Consider the following 20,959-nt stretch of genomic DNA (forward strand, 5'->3'; position numbering starts at 1 on the left):
AATATTTTATATAATGTGGGACTGTGGGTTACATGAACATCAATTTTCAAACCTCATCAAGTTACACCGAAATCTATCCATTTTATTGTTTGTGAATTATAATTCGATTTTTTTGAAAAGAGTCCCAGAGCGCGAAACATGTAGGTGTAGCTCAGGAAGTAATTCTCCCTGTATCTCAGGTAGAAGGTACACTGATGGTACAGACATAAGCATCAATCTTATATGTCAAATCATATTTAGTACCAAATGCTCCATTACAGTGTTTGGTGACATGGCAACTACCCCTTCACCACACCAAAAATTGAAGTTAGGTTTCAAGACGACTGTTTACATAAGTTATGATAATAAACCTAGTATGTTCCTACTGGTACAGAAGATAAAACAGAAAGTATCCCTGTGAGAAGTGTAGCCAGTTAGGTAAATAACTGCTTTGGTTTTTGAGATTTGGAGTCATTACCCACACGTCAAAAAGCAAACAAACAAAAAGGTCGTGCTTTTACATATAAGTAATCTCTACAGCAGAGGTACCCTGAACTTTTCAACGCTTTCCCTATCTGGGGGTTAAAACACTTAAAACAGTCCTCTAACTACTCGTGGTGAAGCCCTCTGTCCACCAGGAATCTGGAAATACTTTATGGACCGTCCAGGAAGAGAGGGGCACCCCAGGGCGAGCGCGCACTCTGTTTGTGGAAGGACAGCGGCTGTCAGCCCCTCACCACTCTGCGGAACAGCACCTGCTGAAGGGCCCCCTGGGACACAGAGGGCAAGGGACCGGTGTGTGGGTGTCAGGGGGGACCTAATTACCAATGTGAGACGGAGGCCTTTAAGAACACTGCACGCGAAACGTGGAAATGAGCCCTGAATTCCGAATGTATCCTACTTCATGAAGCGCAGACTGAAACCCTTTTTCAACACGTGTCATTTACTCAGAGGAGCTTCCTACCTTACCCACGTTCTCCGTGAGAAGCAACGCGCGCTGCCCCAGGTGACCACCCTGTCCCCTCAGGCATTTATGCAAAAGCAGCACGTACCGGGAAACGAGTCTGTAGTGCAGGCCACACTTACAGAAAATCTCAAAGGGTGTAGTTTTTTACTCCGTTCCGCTACCCCCTTTCCTTTTCACCGTCTCCTCCAGATCCAACACAGCCTCCCTGACTAGTAACCACATCATCATTCTGATTATTTACATGGCACAAAGCACGAAGTGGCAGAATTAGAGGTCAGTAAGCAGTACCAGCCTCCCTCGACGACAGCGCTAGGCACCGGGGTATAAAAGCTACTTTCTCCCGTCGCTGTCCAGCTCCAAAAAGGAGACCAAATTTGGGGGCCACGTTGGCTCTTCAGGGCAGAAAAACATTTTTTAAGGCTCCACTGAACACTGGACTGATATGGCGACTAAAAAGCAGTATTTTGTTTCTTAGAACAGAAAGGGCATGCGTGTCTAGAATGGTACTGACACTTTCATTGGCCTTCGGTCGACAATGCTGGTCAGTGCTGGCTCTTTCCCTCAGGTGGTGAGGTTACCACTTGAGCTAAAAGGACACAAGCAGGGCCTGGCTGGTGTAGCTCAGTGGATTGAGCGCAGGCTTGCAAACCAAAGGATGGTGGTTCGATTCCCAGTCAGGGCACATGCCTGGGTTGTAGACCAGGTCCCAGCAGGGAACACACGAGAAGCAACCTTACATTGCTATTTCTCTCACCCTCTCCTTCCCTTCCCCACCAAAGATAAGAAAACAAAATCTTACAAAAAAAAAAGGACACAAGCATAGTGAACAAACATAATACATAAATCCCCCAAATTTCACCAAAATGGGTGGAAATATATTTCTATTTAAATGTAAAATAAAGGGAACAGAAATTTTGAACTTCCTTCAAAATTTCAGACTTGCAATTCCAATATCATAGGAACCACCATTATTCACATTAGGCAAGAGGGTCCAAACAGCTACGTTTACAGCCCTGACTTGGTCAGATCTTTTCACTTCGCCAGGACCAGCTCTGCAGGATATTAAGAAGGGAGATTGAAACCTTCACACACTCCGCTGCTGTGCTGTTCTCTTCCACAGGAAGTGGAGGGGTCTTGGAAGGCCACCTTCAGGGGTAAGAGCGAATTTACAACTTCACTGCTTTCTCACATCAGATCTTTCTTTGTTGTTGTTCAAGTACGGTGGTCTCCGTGTTCCCACCACCACGCATCCCATCCCCACCCATCCCCACCTCACATTAGACCTTAGCGCTCACAATACTCACATTAAAGCTTGTAAACTGAACAAGAATAAAAGTCATCACTGCTCATTATTATCAAAGGCCGACTTGTACCCAGAGTTGCCATAGCCATGGTCTAAATACAGCCTACACTCGGTAGGGGTCCACCAACCGAGTAAAAACAATTCACAGCCCCAGCGGCAGACCGAAACCCTGCCCAGCCCTGGTCAGCGCCCGCACACGCCTGCCCAAAAGGGGTGCAGGTGGCTCCCTGCGTGTTCTATTAGCTCTATACGCCAAGGAACACTGGAGTCATGTGTTCGCCCTGTACAGAGCTCAAAGCACCAGGTAAAGTCAGGGTCACAGAGGACGGACACGTCCGTGGCAACGGAGCACTGGCCGGGCGAGGGGCGAGCACAGACTTCGGGAAAGCGGGGACCTGAAAAGGCTACGAGCCCCTTTCCGCGGAAAGCCTGGTCCGCAAAATGTCTTGTGACCACAACGGTGTCCAGAGCTTCTTGAAATGCGGAAGGAAATTTTAAAAAACAGACGAACACGTAGGGCCATGTGGAGAAAGTGGATGATGGTGAACGTGTGGAAAAGGGTCTGATGACTTCGCTGACACCAGGCAACCCAGGAATCACCCTCTCCCATGACAGCAGCCTCAGCCAGGTCTCCAACACACAGACAGTCCCTGCGTCTGGCCTCGGGGAGGGGCGCCCTCCTGCTTCTGGCTCTCAAAAGGGCGCTGCCACCCCTTATTGGGAGTTATAAAAAACAGCAGCAGTTTCCATTTGAATGTTAATTACTGTTATGACACGCAAGATAATTTCACTTGCTTCAGTAATTTATGCTGGCTTGTAATTAGATGTAGTAATTGGAAAATCTTCCAGAGTGTGCCAACAGTTCCGAGGGGGCAATGGCAGGGGGCGGGGGCTTCCCCACTGGGTCTCACGCGGGAACCTGTGGCTGGCTAGTCCACGGGCAGCCACCTGGAGCGACCATGCCAGGGATCAGAGATGGTCCTTCGGGAACGACGTGTGTGGCCCCCACGACCTTTAAGACTTGGACGACCGCAAAGGCAGGCAAAGCCCTGGCAGACAGTTAGAGCTGCCCTGAGAAGAATAGTAAAGACTAACCTCGAATGAATCCACGGATGAAGCCACACAGTGCCATTTCGAGTCCCCTAGTCAAGAAGGAATTCACATACAATTCAGAGACACGGTAGAGGAGTTCAGGACAGAAGTGTCACAGGGTGTGATGGGCTCTATTGGTGCTACTTGATTTATGGAAGCATTCTGGTGCTTGCCACATCATAGGTACTCAATAAGTAGTCACTAAAACAAGCAAACGAATGACTGCATGGACAAATGAATGGGTGTGTGCAGAGCCTGGAAATCGGCATAGCCAGTAAGGACTCAGCATACAGAACATACCCAGGACAGTACTCAGGATTTTACAGCTCTCCTCCTCCTCCCCCACCCCTTTTCATCGCACCCAAAGCCTTAGAGTACACTTCTTTGCCTAAAACTGCCTTTGAAAACATGCTACGAAGGTTATTTCAAACGTGTGCGTAAGTCCAGAGGACACCTCCATGCACCCACCTTCCTGTTTCAGCAATGACCCCCAGTCTTTCCTCACCTACACCCTGCATATGGGCCCTGCATTATCCTGAAGCAAATCCCAGACACCGTATCATTTCATCTGCCGGTATTTACAGGGCTCAATGTTTCAATTCCTTAAATATATTCACCGAAATGCCTAATGTCATCAAATATTCAGGGAGTAAATCTTTCCCCTAACTGTTTAACAATTTGTAAGAGTTCGTATAAATTGGCATGCAAAAGACCGCCCAGACATTAGGATTAGGACAGATCTCTTAAATCCTTCTAATCTTAATCAACTTCCCTCTCCATCTCTTTTTTCGTTGTTGTTTTTTTTTCGTTGAAACAAAGTCATTTTCCCTGTAGAGGTGCCCAGTCAATAATAGATTTTTAAACTAAATTTTCATAATGTTTCTTTCACACTGTTCCCCTGGACTCTGTACCTCCAGTTGAATGGACGTCAAAGAAAGAGGTCAGATCAGTTACAGCTTGACATTTTGGCAAGAACACCTCACGGGCTGCGTGCTTACTCCTGGGACGCGGGATCTCGGGGTGTCTCTGGGTGGCATCGGCAGCCAGGGAGGCTCACGGTGCGGCCCACTAACTCAGCAGAGGTTGCAAAGTGATGAATTCTGACTTTCTAAACCTTTCCTCCATGGTTAGAAGGATCATTCTTCTAAAGAGATTCTCTCGTCAACTATTTGGCTAAACTGAGACACAATTTATAAAGAAAAGCAAGTGAAGTACTCGCTTCTTTCCCTGTGTTTACCAGTATTCCAAATAATAAGCTGATTCCGTAATATCATCTGAAAGTGTGACCAATAAGGATTTCATTCTTAACTCTGAGATCTCCTGCAGGGGGACCTTCCCCGCATCTGTGTCAGAAATGGAACAGTGTTCACTGTCTACGTGTGGCTGGTGTTGGTGTGAGTAGACAATAACGTACTTGAGAACCAATACCTCCTTCTGCTTAGGGTCTTCTTCAGAGAGCACCCTCTTTTAATTTGCGTATCCCCAAATAAGAAAGATTTGATAAACCAAACACTTTGTGACTCTATTTAAGCAGACCACACAGCTAACACCTTCCTCTCCAAGTCGAGCTCCCTGCCCCCTGACTGCAGAACCCGAAGGGCAGAAGAGAGAGGGCAGCGGCCTCCGTAACCGCCATCCGACACCAGCAGCCTCCGTCCGCCCACCCCAAAGTGCCACAGACAGAGCGTGAGACGCAAGGAGCCAGAGAGAGATGAGCCAGGCTCTGAAAGCCACCAAATCCCATGCAGGGAGCGTATTCCACTGGGGTACATACATCACGCAGGTTCTGTTGTTTCCTAGAGACAAAATGATCACTTAAGCTATGAAAATTACTATCATCCATCTCTCCACATGCATTCCCGCCCTTGAGAGGTGGTGGGACTGCGGGCCAACGTGGCATGCAAACAAACGCTCTCGTGAACAGAGGGGAACTCGCTCCTACAGGTTTTATTCCATTGAGAGAAGCGGATATGCAAAGCAGTGCCCTGCCTCGCCTGCGGTCTACTCTAAACCACAGTGATACAGCGCAATGGGAGACGGGTTTCCCGTCTCCCGCTGCCCCCGCCTTCGATCAGCACCCTGGTCTCCACTTGAGGGAAAAGGAGAGGTGCCCTTGAAATCATATGCAGCTGCGATGTGAAAAAAACCTGTCTACTCACAAAACTAGGAAAACGTACTTTAGACGATCAGCTGACGTACTCTCCACCCCTAAAGCCGAGGCGGCTCACCTGCAGCAAGGCAGCTGGCATCCTTTGCCTCGTACAGGACTCAGAAAGCCAGTGAAAACATGAACTGTGTCATTCCGTGAATGGCACTTCGGGCAACCTCTACACACAAAGGAAGTCTCAGAATTTCTGTTCCCTGTGGGTCTAGACATTTTCTTCACTGGTGCAATTTTACTCGAAAGAGACAGAACTCAAGTACTGGGTGATGCAGTGGGCGCTCAGACTAGGGCAGTCTGCTCCGGGGTCCCCATGAATCCAAGGGGACGAGGCACCGGTCCCTGAGATACGTTACTGCTCCTGCTCCTTGTGGGCACCACACACCAGTGACCTAAATAACGCGCCCTCCAGATGCCCACGCAGAACTGAAAGCAGAGAAGCCTGGCAGAGAGCACTGGGAAGCGGGATTCTCACACCAGCAATACCGATCCCCTGAACAAACTGCTTAGCCACCTTGGCACCTTCATATCTTCACTTTACAGAGAGAATTCTCTTTACTTATTTGGCAGGGGCATTTCTGAAGAAAAGATTCCTTTGAAATCTTCGGAGAAACACAGTAATTTTAGCCTAATTATAAAGACAATAGAAGGAGAGATGTGAATGTGTCAAATCCTGCCCAATTAACCCAATTTTAAAAAGAGAGAGGGTAATCACCTTCTCATACTGGGGAACATCCATGATCCGGCCACTGTCTCTCTTTCCAATTTTAAAAAGAGAGAAGCTAATAACTCCTCTCTGAGAGTAGGGAACACCCATTACCGGTGCCACAAACACTGTCTTTCCTACCAATCCCTCACTGGAATTAACCGCCCTCACCTCTGCTTGGCATCCCTCTGTCCCCGCTGCTCCCCCCACATGGCGTTCCCCACATACTCCCCCCTCTCCGGGCCCCTTGGCCACCTCACTTGCCCTCCTGCAGTCCCTCCCCCTCTGTAATGACGACCTCCCACCCACGGTCACCTGCAGGACTGAGCTGAAGGGCACCTCAGAACCCTCCTAATCAAGTGCCTGCAGAGTGAAAACAGAAAGCCGGGGCCTGAGGTGATGAAGTAACGAGCTCAGGGTCACAAAGCCAATTACAGGATGTGCAAAGCCGGCCCCGCCCCCAGACACCTGACTCCCCGCACGGTGCTCATCCGCTGCGCCGCACTGCCTTCTCCCTGGGACCGGTCACTACTCTGACCCAAGAAATGGATGGGAGGGGCCAGCTGATACATCCACTTTCTTCACCATTGACTCATCTCATCCAGGCAGTGGGATTCGAGAGGCTGGTTCCACGATGCCCCCCCCCGCCCCCCAGTCATCCCCACCAGGGCTCAACATCGATGCAGAAAGGCCTTCCACGGGTCAAGCGTGGGCTTCCTAATGTAAGAAACACCTCTTGATTCTTAACTGAGATTGAAGCACCATCACCAGGATGCCTAGCTCCCAGTGGTTGAAAAGGCATCATGTGACCCCCAAAGCGCTGGAGGGCATGGCTGACGCAGAGAGAGCACGGTGCTTCTGTAAAAGCATGTGGCTGAATCTGTCCACAGCCTCACCTTCAGCAGGGTAAATAATCGTGGTCCCTTGAAGCCCACCAATTATATTTTTGGCTTTTGTGTCAGGCCCCTTCAAATTGTCCACGTTGCTTTCTGAAGGCTGGAGTCTGGAAACAAGGACACGTACACGACGTCCCTAATACAGGAGAAATGCCATCAGCCAAAGTATCAGAAACTCTGTTTAAGTCCGTGCAACCCATGAAACCTCTACGCAGAAGAAGCAACACCCAACACGACAATATTTTTCAGGGGGACTAACTCGTAAACTTGAGGAATGACCAGAAAGTAAGGAGAAAACATCCGATGAGTCTTAAAAATAGTTCCCAGCATACGCCCAAGTACAGTGCACTGGACATCATTTAACTCAGCAGCTCTGACCGTGTAGATGTACGAGAGGAGGTCGCCCTAAGAGACAGAAGCTGGCAATGTCTAAGGTAAACCCCTTAAACTCTGACAGAGTTAAGTTCGGATGAAGCAAGGTGAGTGGATTATGGACAACATAAATGGGAATTCCATTTCCTACAGCGTGAGGAAAGAGAACTACATCGAAACCGTGACTGAGCCAGGGTGCTGTGCTGGGACAAAACAGCAGCTGAGTGTGTGCTCCAGATGTGTGTGAAGTCTTGACAATAAGGAGACTGCCAAGTGGAAAGCGTCGGGGTGGTGGAGTAACAGCCCACAAGGTTATGAAAATTGAGCTTTCCAAAGTGAATGTGAAAAGGAAACAGGTGAAAAGAGGTCAGCTCATCTCAGGCGAGGGGGAAGCTTCTATTATTTGGCTGGCTGTTCTAAATTAATATCCCGGAACATTAGCAGGTTGAGGAGCCCTATAAAAATGACAGAGAGGGAAGCAAATGGGGCAGAAAGAGCAGTGTTTACACCTCGGTAATAGAAAGGTATTACGGGCAGGAGTTACACGGTGCTAACGTGGCACATACATCACAGTCAAAAGGCAGGCTCTTACGAAGGACGGGAAAAGACAACAGGCGTGGGAGCAGAGCCCGAGGGCTGGAAGCAACTCCATCTCTGCACATACTAGAATATTCTAAACCAAGTAAGCCACCCCAAGATCCACAGAAAATCACGTTCCATTATTCCCTAATGGGCAGAATTCCCACTGCGGCAAACCAGTACAGGCAGTTAGGTGGAGAATACACAGCACTCAACGCTCCTCCTTTCCACGATCCATTACTCGTGCTGAAAGAATCGGAAGCTCTCCTTGACCCAGCGGGGTGGGTCCCAGCCTTTAAATTCAAGTCAGAGAAGAGCCAGTGCAGTGCCCCTTTCTCCCCCTTGGAAATACTTGGGAGACAGCAGCTGAAAAATTGAAACAGATGAGCAGTAATGCGTCAGCACAACTACCATCTCCCAAGTCAGCGCACACACTGGCAGCATCGGCCATGAAGGCTGATGCCCTCAACAGCAACCCAGCCCCCTCTGGGGACAGCGCTTCCTGTCATCCCTCAATCGGAACCTTCGATGTAGGGTGTCTCTACATTGAAGTCCATACCAGGCTTGGTATTCAGTCCATACCTTGTTATGGACTGAATGTGTGTGCCCCCCCCCCCGACTGCATGTGTGGAAGCCCTTTAGAGACGGTGCCTCTAAGGAAGTAACCAAGTGAGGTCCTATGCCCTGACCTGATAGAACTGGTGTCCCTGTGAGAGGAGACTTCAAAGGGCGTGCTCTCTCTCAGAAGGGAGAGGGAAGAAGAGGCCACGTGAGGACACAGCCCAAAGGCAGCCCCAGGGGAGTTGAAAAGAAAGTTCTTGCCAGAAATCAAATGGGCTGGAACCTTGATCTTGAACTTACAGGCTCCAGAACTCTTAAACAACAGAAAGAGATAAATTTCCGTTGTTTAAGCCACGCAGGCTGGGGCGTTTTGTTGTACCAGCCTGAGCCAAGGAAACCTGCTGTCGGGGTGCTGGACAGCAACTCCCCAAACAGCAGGAATGGGGATTTTGTTCCTTCCGTACCCCAGAGTGACACTCTCGGAGGCTGGGGGCCACAGAAATGCACTGTGAATACAATGACGGTTTGAAACACCCCCGACCACAACACCCGCAATTTTCTACCACATCGACGGTGTTAGAAGCCATGGCATCACTCTTACAGGCTGACAAATTTTTCTCCTTATGAAAAAGGAGACTGTAGAATGTTCGCCATTTCTTCACTCACTAGTGAAAATCGTCAATAGCAATTCAAGCGCTAGAACTCCTTTTGGAGAACCAGAAACACAAGTAAAATATCTCCTGCAATGCTAATTCATATACACAAGTGTGCTAGAAATACTACAAAGAATTTCTGTTGCAAATTTTATACAAATAAGAGACACAATTCTATGCCAATTCACCGAGATATTAACAAACTTTGGACAGCGCACTTTGGGCTTAGAGAATATTAAATCATAAAGTTGTAGAATCGCAAAATCATAGAGGCATGAAAAATAAGAAAGAAAAAACTTTAAAGCCACAGGGGAGGCAAAGGAAGTGATTTTAAACGGATTGCTTTGGGAGACAGCTCCCCCCCAAACAGGTTGCCTCAGTCACTTAGGCGGCTGCCATATTCCAAATGCTGCCAGCATCTCAGCAGCAAAATAGAGAAGGAGCCCGAGGTAACCCTGCAGGTTTGGGTGTTTGTAGCACAGGGCACTCCGTGGTTTTAAGGCAAAATGAAAGGCCACCACATGCTGCTTTTAAAGACCAGATGGCCAGGATCAAAACTCCCAGACACAGCAAAGGCAAGACACTGTGGATTGTGTGTATCTCTGAGAACAGTACAGTTCTTTCCTTCTTTCCTTCTCTTCACCAAAACTTTTTAACAGAACTGACAGGTGACAAAGAAGGGCAAACACGGCGCCAAGTTTAAAGTCAGATCTGTTTTTGGTGTGTGTGGAGCCTAATTTATTTCAAGAGGTGTACACTAAGTGTAACTCCTGTACGATTAATGGTCCCAAAGGAGAGGTGGTACAGACGAGGCCTAAGTGCTAGTTCTGGAGGCCAAAGGACCCGAATTCCAGTGCCAGTCACACGTACTGTGAGGCCTGGGCCAAGTTAACTAACCTCTCTGAACTGGTTCCCTCAAAGTAATTCCTCCTTCCCTCCTCAGGTTGATGTAAGGATTCAATAAAATCATATTAAGTAAAATAGTGCATATAAAGCATGACACAGAGCCTTGCAAAATCTTAAAAGCTTAATATAAACTTTTAAAAGAGTAGGAAGAAAGGAGTTGCTGAAGCACAGAATTAGTTTCCAGTGTGAAACATACTGATTAAAATTAATATTCAACAAGACTAAAAATAAAACATACCAAAGCTTTCTCTGTTCTACAAAAAAAGGATGATAAAAAATAATAAGCAATAATAAGCCCTGGCTGGTGTAGCTCAGTGGATTGAGCTCGGGCCTGCAAACCACACGATCACGGTTCGATTCCCAGTCAGGGCACATGCCTGGGTTGCAGGCCAGTTCCCAGCAGGGGACTCACGAGAAGCAACCATACATTGATATTTCTCTCCTTCTCTCCTTCCCTTCCCCTCAGAAGATAAATAAATAAAATCTTTAAAATAATAATAATAATAAGCAATAATAGAAGGCAGTCAAGGTCACAGAGTTCAACTCGTTCTCCATCCATCACTTGTCTCTAACTACTCTCTGGAAGGATTATGGTGTGTCAAGGGTCCAAGACTAAAGTAACGGAAGGAGGCAGGTAGGCGAAAAGAAAGGGCAGGAGCTGAAACGACCTCAGAGAAGCGTGGTAACATCTTCCTACAGTATCGGCAAAGATAACCGTGCACTAGTCAGAAGGTACGCTCTGAACATGGGGTGAGGCTTGGTTTGAGATATCATTCTACCCACACCCCACACCCTGAATTCCCCAACAAACTGAGAGAAACTGCGAGGAAGGGGAGAAAGCGCACTTCAGAATTCATCTGGACACCTCCGTTTTTGCACACAAGAGGTTAAGTCGCTTGGTACCAACTAGAGAAAGACAAGCCATCCATCAGCTCTCCATGGAGGCTGCCACAGATAATGGCCTTGAAATTGGGGTGGGGCCCTTTTGCCATGGTCTGGTGTTGCGGCTTTCACATTCTTCATCCCGGACCATTCACGATCCATCCTCGTTGGCTGGACCCACAAATAACTGTTCTGCCTAAAACCATCACCACAAGTGAAAGTTTAAAAATGCCAGGACACTAGGCTAGTGGGTAAAAAAAAAAAAAATCATCATCTTCCCTCATGACTAACCTTAAGTGGCCTTAACAAATTTTTTAAGCTTTTTGGTTTCCACAGAAAGATGCTGCATTTTTAGAATCTCTTGAGGCATGAAAACTAGGTCTATCTTTAAAAGGGAGTAGAATTTTGAACCCATTTATGAAATGTAAATCATGGGAGAATGTGGCTCTGAGAAGAATGAGACAAAAACATCAATCCTTCAAAACCAAGAGAATCTGGGGGGAGGTGGACTGTCGCCCTGAACAGAAAACCTGCGAGACCGTCACAGGTCCCAGTCTCCGTTCAACCACTCGTTCTGTGCCGCCGGGAAAACCACCAATTCTTCAAGCCACAGCCTCCTCACCTATAAAAACAATAAAAAATCTTGAAATGCAAAATAGAAAGCTGTTATTCTGGGAAAATGAAGGAGGTTACACTTGTTTGAAGACCGTAAGGACCTTCACTTGCACACAACTGAATATATGGAAGTACGTGTCTTTCATGCCCAGATTCACATTCCGTCCATTTCTTTGGTAATGGTTACTATAAAATAAAATTGGAAGTGATAGCACCTCTCTATGTTAACACGTACTATTATTTAGTCGTAACTTCAAAAGGACTGGGGAAAACCACATTAATAACCATTATATATTCTTTAAAAGAGTAAATATTAGGCTACACTGATTTAAATTCAGTTTTTAATAAATTAAAAGATGAATCCGAGATTACCTCTCTCTCGAGGAAAGAAGGAAAATAAATCTTACAGAGATCGACATTTGCTTGGCAAGAGTAAGGCCTTCACTGCTTTTACAAAGGCAGAACATGAAGTCACAACGAAAGGCCACAGCGACAAAGGGCGCACTCACTTCAAGTGACCATGGAGGCCGCCCCTGTTCACAATTCCAGGAGGTCCCTAGGAGTTCTAATAGGCAGAACTACACAAAGAAGAACAGGTGCTTTCTTTATTCTACATCCTAGAAGCCCAATACAATGTGTTAAACAGACACATTTCTTATCAAAAATTTCCTTCGCTTACATTTATCTTCATATCTCATTTACCACCTCTAGTCAAGGGAACCCACCAGTGCAGCAGCTGACAAACGGAAGGTCACTTGAGAGTCACATTGCTCACAGTACAGAAATGTCTCAAGTAAATGAAAAGGACACATGAGGAAGAAGAAATGTGAAGAGTAAATTAACATTGAAAATACAATAAGATCACACACACACACAGGAATAACTAGTGAAAAGATTTGCCCAAAAGATAAATTGCCAACTATTTGGAGCTTTAAATTGGACTATACCAATTTATATACCTTCAGAACATGTTTATTTGTGAGATATTTTTTAATGCTGTCAGGTACAAATCTAGGCCATACGACATTCTGGATGAGCTGACTGAACAGGGAGCAAAGGGCAGCCTGAGCCGTGGCCTTGTGGTCTGACCTGTGGCATAGAGACAGCAAAGCCCCCCCGCCATGCACCTCACCCCCCCACACCCCATTTGTCTTTCCACATTTCTCCCCAGGCTCCCTCGCACCATATAAACCAGATTCAAGTCAACTGCTAATCACAACCAAATGCACTCACACTAGACACATCCCTGGTCACTCTCTGCAGCTTTCCCAGAGCTTCCAGCTGGAGGCAGCCAGCAGCACCACAGCAGACCGGCTGCCGGGTCCCACGCAGTCTTCCAAACTAGTGACAGAGACCACGGCACTGCCTCCTAGCTCTGCGGCTACTTCCCTTTCCTCCTTCCGTAATTCTAGGCCTTCTTCTCTTTCCTTCATGCCTGTGTCCCCTTTCGAACTTGCCCTTCTATTCAAGGAGGGAAATACTGACCAAAATGGGAGAGGCAACAGAGCATCCAAAATCATGCTCCCAAAATCCTGGAGAACATGGACACAAATCTATCCCCTATGTCCCTCCTCGGTTTGGGACACACAGGATAACAGGAGACGTACTGTTTCCATGGACTTCCTAGAGCCGTACGGTTTCCTGACTCCACCTGGAAGTGTGAGAGAGACACGTGCAGCCAACCATGCTGTATCAGGAGATACTGTCCAAAGTATTGGGAAAGTCAAAAGCTTTGTTCTCCTCTGGGTGGTTATTGGAAGGAAGTATTACGTGGGTCTACACACTTCCTAAGGGGAAAAAAATAAACGCTCTTTTCAGCATCTGCTATGCCACAGTGTCTTGTACATTATCCCACAAATGGACATGAAAAGAGCTGTGCTATTTACATTTTAAATTTCGTAAGTTAAGAATTTAGTATTTCAGGTGCATTCACCCCATCTCAAGTGCTCGAGAGACGCCATGCGGCTACTGAGTACCACAGAGATGCAGAACGTCTCCATCATCACAGAAAACGCTATCGAGCCGTGCGCGTGTCCTTCCCCATCACTGAAGATTCCCCACAGCAGCGCCTGTGGGATTCCCCAGGGTCCCTCCAGCACCGTGAGGGCGAACGCCAGAACCCCGCAGCCTCCTGCACAGGCTCCCCTGCGGCTCCCTACCTTCACCACCGCAATTCTCTACGCTGCACGCAGCCTGCGGGGAGCTCAAGTCTTCCACCTCTAACTACGTCCTAACCATCCATCTCCTGAATTTCTGCCAAAGGTTTGGATTTCTGAAAAAGTCATACAACTGTGGCACACAGGAAATCATGCTCTAGTTTCCTGGAAGGTCATTGGCCTTTATGACGTGTGACTCCCGGGGCAGTGCAGAGGTAACATTGAGGTTACGAGGTTCTGCTTCAGCCCAGGAGACAGAAAGGACATTTGTACCTATGAAGTAAATAAGAGTTAATAACTTAAAGGTTTTAAAAATATTTGAATGGAATGTAAAAAACATTTTTAATGAGTATAATATCATTATCAAATGGAAACACGTTCTCCTTGACACAGCGTTCAATTTCAGAGTTGGGTCTCCTTTAAAGGCCAACGGCAGTGCTGTGGTGGTGGCCCACCTGGGGCTCTGTGACAACAGGTACATTTCACAAATGCTCAAGCCCATCTGGACTGTGTTACAGCGGCCTGCACGGTAATGCATCATTCTGTCAGCTGCATGGGGACATTCTCATCCTGCCCCACCCAAACCCCACATGGCCCAGGGACTCCCACACCACGGCACAGACAGCTCAAGAGAAAACACACAGAGAAAGAAACAGAAACTAAAAACTGCAATAGCTCACCTGTCTTCTCAATGTTATCTTCTGTGGTCCCCACTTTCCCTACACAGACAAAGAAAGGCCCTCGCCAGGTTACTGTTCTGCAGGTCACTGGAATGCATCACCCCGGGGCCTGGACTACTTCGGGTCACTGCCTCCTCCTCGAAGCATGCTGGGAAGCCCTATAAACACTCTCATTTTGCTGGATTTTTAACCAGAGGATTCAGAGCCTTTGTTGATATCAGCTCTTGGCTGCCTGTGATAATCGGCTATTTTTTACACTGAAAGAATGAGGAAGGTTTTCTCAGAGTAATTCACCATCCTACAGAGGACAATACTGTCTTAAAAGCTAGAGAAAATAAATGTTATTGTCATTTCTGTATTCTTAAAAAAGCTTCCCTGAAATATCAGTGAGAGTCAAAAGACCTTTACTTCGTATTATTTATAGGCCAAGAGTTCTCACACCTTCACAGCTCCTTCAGCTCAGGCGCATGGGCGGGGGAGGGGGGGGGGCACGCTCCTCCTGGACGCACCTGACATGACCTCCTGGCTGTTCCCGGCTCTGCTGTCCTGACCCATCGATGCTGGTGCAGGGCTCGCTGCTAAATATTCTCAAAACCCCTCCTGGCCACCGGCACCAAAGCCTGCCTTTTATTTTTCATGGTGTAACAAAGACAGTAAATGTCCACCTTCCAAGGTCAGTGGCCGCCCTGTTTGCATGTGTAATTCTAACCCAAATTAAATGAATGGGCAGTCCACTTAAAAGAAAAGTTCAAATGCACGCCATCTTCAGCAACTATCCAGGGACCCATGGCATTGTGCCATGATTTCCAAGGACAATCTCTAATGATTTACATTATCCTGAAAAATCACAAAGGCAGCGTATGGAAACCGCTGGGTAATTCTTTTTTTTTTTAAATATATTTTATTGATTATACCATTACAGTTGTTCTATCCCCTCCCCTTCATTCTCCTCTACCCTGCATACCCCCTCCCCCACCATTCCCCCCCTTTAGTTTATGACCACATGTCTCAAGTTCATTAGATTCTATATTTCCCCTACTATTCTTGCCCTCCCCCTATCTATTTTCTACCTACTGTCTATGCTATTTTCTGTACCTTCTCCCCCCTTCTCCTCCTCCCACCCCCCTGTTGCTAACCCTCCATGTGTTCTTCATTTCTATGGTTCCACTCCTGATCTAGCTGTCCTCTTAGTTAGCTTTTGTTTTAGGTGTGGTTGTTGATAACTGTGAGTTTGATGTCCTTTCACTGTTTATATTTTTCATCTTCTTTTTCTTAGATAAGTCCTTTTAACATTTCATATAATAAGGGCTTGGTGATGATGAACTCCTTGAATTTGATCTTATCTGAGAAATACTTTCCAAGATTGCTTTATCCAGCAAAGTTTTCATTTAGAATGGAAGAACAGATAAAGTGCTAGGTAAAATTAATTCTAAGGCAAGGGTGCAATTTCTTACAAAGTGTGTGTTCTTTTCCTATTTCACTTTTGGCAATTCTTAACTGTAGCTACGACGGAACATTCTCCATGAAAAAAACATTAGCTATTCATGTAACACTTTGGTTACCAATATTTAAAAGCAATAATAGTACTACTCAATAGAGAAGCTCAACCAACTTAAAAATTTTTGACCCAGCAATTCCACTGCTAGGATTGTATCCTAAGAACCCTAAAACACCAATCCCAAGGAACCTATGCACCCCAATGTTCATAGCAGCACAATTTACAAGAGTTGGAAACAACCTAGGTGCCCATCAGTAAATGAATGGATCAAAAAACTATGGTACACATACACAGTGGAATTTTATGCTGCAGAAAGAAAGAAGGAGCTCCTACCTTTTGCAACAACATGGATGGAACTGGAAAGCATTATGCTGAGTGAAATAAGCCAGGTGTTGAAGGACAAATACCATATGATCTCACCTCTAACAGGAAGCTAAACAACAAAGCAAACAAGCAAGCAAAATATAACCAAAGACACTGAAATAGAGAACAGGCTGACAGTGACCAGAGGGGAGAGGGGAGGGAAGTTCAGGGGAAATAGGGGAGGGATTTAGAGGAACCTATATAAAGGATACATGGACAACAACTGAGAAGGGTGGAAATGGGAGGGAGGGGGGAGCATGGGGGGTGGGATGGGATGGGAGTAATAGACAGAAAACTGTACTTGAAAAATAATTAAATAAAAAAATTGGGGAAAAAATTAATTAAAGCTTTTACATAGCTGGGCAGCAAAGACACCCCAGCAGCAACAGGCTAGACCGGCGTCCGGCTCCTGGTATTGGACACCACTCTCCAATAAAGGAAATCAGGGCTCCTGGCAGAAACGGCTGGTTCTAGGCACAGAGCAGGAACTACTAAGCAAGCCTGGAGCATCCTGTAGTGGGAGAAAGTCAGGAAATGCAGAAAACAGAAACTCCGCAACGACGGGCTATGACCAAGGGACACCACAGCCCCCAGGAAGAGCTCCCGATGGCCAAGGCCGGAACACTCCAAGCAACAACGCAAGGAAAGCAGCATCAGACCACAACCCAGAGTGTAAAATAAATATCCACAAGTCCATACTGATATAAATAAATGTCTAACTCATTCATTAACTAGCTAGTTAGTTAACCGATTTCAGGGAGAAGAGACAAATCTCCACCTCAGAATCCCAAACAATGGCCATAAATACTATTCCTTCATGGAGGTGGACCATAGCTCCCTGCTGCTGACGAGTGGGTCACACGTAGTGACTTCCTTTCAAAGAAGACAGTGTGGAAGAGGGGCAGAGAATAAGTACGCAGTGGAGAAATTTCACAAACACCCCCTCAGCCAGGAGATCAAGGTCAAACCCAGCAACAAGTCATGTTGCCAGTCCACGTCCCTCTTAGGATGTGATGGAAATGGCACTTCGCCTCTGCGGGCTTTACTCTCCACTCTCCTCGTGAGAAAACTTCAGACAAATCTCACTTTCTGTCCACATAAGGGACATTCTATGAAATGCCAGGGCTCCTAAAAACTGTCCATATCATTGAAAACCAAGCCCAGGAAACTGTCACAGAGGAACTGAGGCGATATGAGGACTAAGGGTGCCGCAGTGCCCTGCATGGAATCCCAGGACAGCAAAAGGGCATTAGGAACCAGGGAAGGAAATCTAGAGTGGACTGAGTTAAAACAGCGCATCGTCACTGGATCACTGATAGCGCCACATGTGGCGCACTAGTATGAAGTGTGAGCAGCAGGGAAAACTGTGTGAGACATACAGGGGAACTCTGAACTGTCCTCACAATTCTACTCTACAGCTAAGCTGCCCTAAACTTCAAAGTTGAAGAATTTGTAAAATCCTTCCAATACTCAATTGTCTTACCTACCATTTTTGGTTTGTTTTTGAATCATGTATTTGTGTGTCTGACATTGCCACTGTGGTGAATGAAGGGTGTGGACCCGGATCAAACTGCTTGGTGGGAATCTGGCTTACCTGTCCACTTCGATTTTTACTGGCCGTGTGCTTGCCCTGCACACAGAACACAGACACTGCGGGCCCAACGTGATTTTCCTTCTTTTCAGCAAGATCTCTACTTTTCCAATGAGAGAAAAATAAGACAAATAAGGCCCCATCAGTGATGACTTATCACAGGGAGGTAAGTCGTGGCCATGTCGTGCCACAACCAGGCCAGTGCGTCACTCCGAACGACACTGGGAAAAAGCCATTGGCAACTGGGTCCACCCTCACGGTCAAGGCCAGTTCTTTCCCAAGAACAGATGTAACTGGCAGTGTGATTAATGCCTCTGAGCATTAATCTCTGCCTCTGAGCAGAGTGCGGGGCTGCTTTTCGGGGCTGTCAGCAGATGCACACGATGCAAACACACCCTGTTTACTTCTAATACTCAGAGGAGGCTGGTGAAGCCCCATTTTCTTTCCCTGAGCAAAGCTTACTCGAAAAAGGAGCAAAATGAATTTGATGAAAATATCTGAAGATGCTTTTAATAAAAATAGCCAGGGTACAATATTGTCATTTCTTTTTTAAAAAGCTTGCATATAAGGCTTATAAGATTTACAACTTCCTCCCTACCAACGAATGCTTCTCAAATGAATATTCATGCACACTTGCCGAGGTTTCTTACCATCTGAGAGAGTCATTAAAGGCCTGTCACCTCAGCCCAGCAATGCCTGTGGCACTTCTAAATTATTAGATCTTAGTCTACAGCTTTGAATGCTGCAATAGCAACATAAAACAGAGACTTAAAATACCATTATGAATAATCAAAGGTCACAATTCCCAACCAAAGCTCAAAATTCTCTGGTGTCACCTACTTTTTAATATAAAACTATGAAGACTTTTTTCTTGACCAGACTAAATGAATAAGAAGATGACATTAAGTGAAACAAATCAAAAGGTTGAAGGTAATAAGTAGCTAATGGGCAGAAGGGGTCTCTTTTTAGTGTAAAACTTCTCAATTAACTTTGTTAGCATTCGACTGCCTGTCACTACACCTGATACCTGGTTTATTTTGTGATCAGGCCTCAGGCTGAGCTCCTCGCAAGCTACAGAGGTGGGGCTCCCCCCTGCGGAGCCCTGACCCAAGAGCCCAAAGAGTTGGCAAGCCCCCTCTGTCTCTTCTTTGAATGCACCCCGGCACCGAGCACCAGATGGACAAAGAGGAAGGTTACCAGTAAACAAATGAATGGACCTGCTTGTGAAATTATCCCCAGTCAAGTGCACGGACCAGGGGACTTCGGGTCCAAGCAACACCAACGACCCTGCTCACTTCAGTTTTTATTTAAGTGTGTATCTAAGGGACCAGGGCAGCTGAGGCTCTACGTGACACCAGGTGCTGCCTCATCCTTCCCTTGGGGCACAATGCCACACATCTGCAGTATCATGTCACTGAGCTCAAGACTCAGGAGAGCCCATCTGCTTGGCTGGCCCGGGCTATATGTTCACCAGGGAATCCTGACTGACAATGATACTAAGCCTTCAGCCAAAGGTGGAATCCAAGCTATCGAAGCCAATGAGGGAGGTATGGACATGGGCAGGCGTGAGCACAGACGCCCACTACAATGGAGGAGGAGAGGGGAGAGGACAACCAGCCAATCTCCCGGGTCTGTGGCGAGCATCGTGCTGTTCACACGTCTGACTCCCTTCTCCACACAACCTTGGGAGGTGGGTGTCAGCAGCCCCGTCTCACTGGAGCTGAAATTGGAGCTGAGTCGACATTTCTTCGCTGGAATGAAACATGGAATGAAACTAAGGCCTTTCTATTCTCTTCTAGTTCCCAATGGAAACAGAAGGTTCTTAGCAAAGGGCCAGGATGTGAAACGTCAAGTTCATTCAGTTTCAGAAGCGCTACTCTTCATTGGAAACAACTCTTCCTGATGATAAGGGCCTCCTGGCCTCACATTATCCAAGGCTGGTTTTTTTTGCATGATGAATGCAGACTCACACTCCTCTATTCATTCAATAAAAACCTGTTATTTGCTTATTTATAAACCTGTGGTTCCCATGGCTAAGGACAGAGTGTGGCAGTACCAAGGTGACAGATACAATTCTCAGAAAACAGTTAGTGAATCTGCTCTTCTCTGCAAGCTCAGAATGCCCTCCCAACTAATGCCCTTCCACCAGGCATCAGACGTGGTTCCGGTAACACGTGGTTCTGGGATACCAGGCGACTATAAATACAAAAACAAAAGCCCCTGATCCCTGGAGGCAAAGAGTCAGCCTACGAACAGCGGAACCAGGGGCACTTTTCTCCCCAGCGCGAGCCCAGCATTTTTCCACTACACAGAGCATGTGCGTTCATCTCCGGGTCAGCTGAGGCACACACATGCAATTCAGTGTATTATTTGGGTCACTATACCTGTAACCCAAGTAGATGGTACATGCGTTTACGTGGAATATTTAATGAGACCATCAGGAATGCGGCAGTACCAGCTGTTACGGCCTGCAGACCTCGGTAAAGGAGGAGATATCAGCAAAATGGCGCCGACAGTGTCCAGACAAAACCCAGGAGCGCAGCCTGTTTATGAAAGAATCAGCTGCTCTCACCCGGCCACACTGCAAACTGAGAAAAGGCGGCCTAGGCCTAGCGGTCTGGCTCCTATCACTCCCTTCCAGGCGCTCTGGATGTTGAAAGACTATTTTTAAATGATTTACACTGACAGATACACAGGTAAAGTTCTGGGAATACACACTTCAAAGTAGTAATGATTGCTATTTCTAGACAGGGAGCTTATGGTAGTTTTTATTTTCTATTTCTTACCAGGTTTTCTACCATGTACCTTTATGATTTAAGGTATTTTGAGTAAAACAAAGTATACACCTATGCCTCTTTATTTAGTATCTGAGTTCCTGAAACCCTGCCACATAAATCCACTTTTCCATAAAAACAAAAAACTCTATCCTCTCACATTGAGAAGGCCTCTCCCAGCCCAGTGCTCGGGTCCTCCACCCAGCCCAGGACCCCCGTCACCGC

General features: G+C 46.7%; 1 protein-coding gene across 1 annotated transcript in view; it reads right to left on the reverse strand.

Moving 5' to 3' along the window:
• The window catches only part of SMYD3 (SET and MYND domain containing 3), a 465,445-nt gene that overhangs the window by 273,470 nt on the left and 171,016 nt on the right, over nucleotides 1-20,959 (reverse strand). The window lies entirely within an intron of this gene.

Source organism: Sturnira hondurensis, unplaced genomic scaffold, assembly GCF_014824575.4.
Source record: "Sturnira hondurensis isolate 20B ecotype Veracruz unplaced genomic scaffold, ASM1482457v3 Scaffold0018525, whole genome shotgun sequence".
NCBI classification, from domain to species: domain Eukaryota; kingdom Metazoa; phylum Chordata; class Mammalia; order Chiroptera; family Phyllostomidae; genus Sturnira; species Sturnira hondurensis.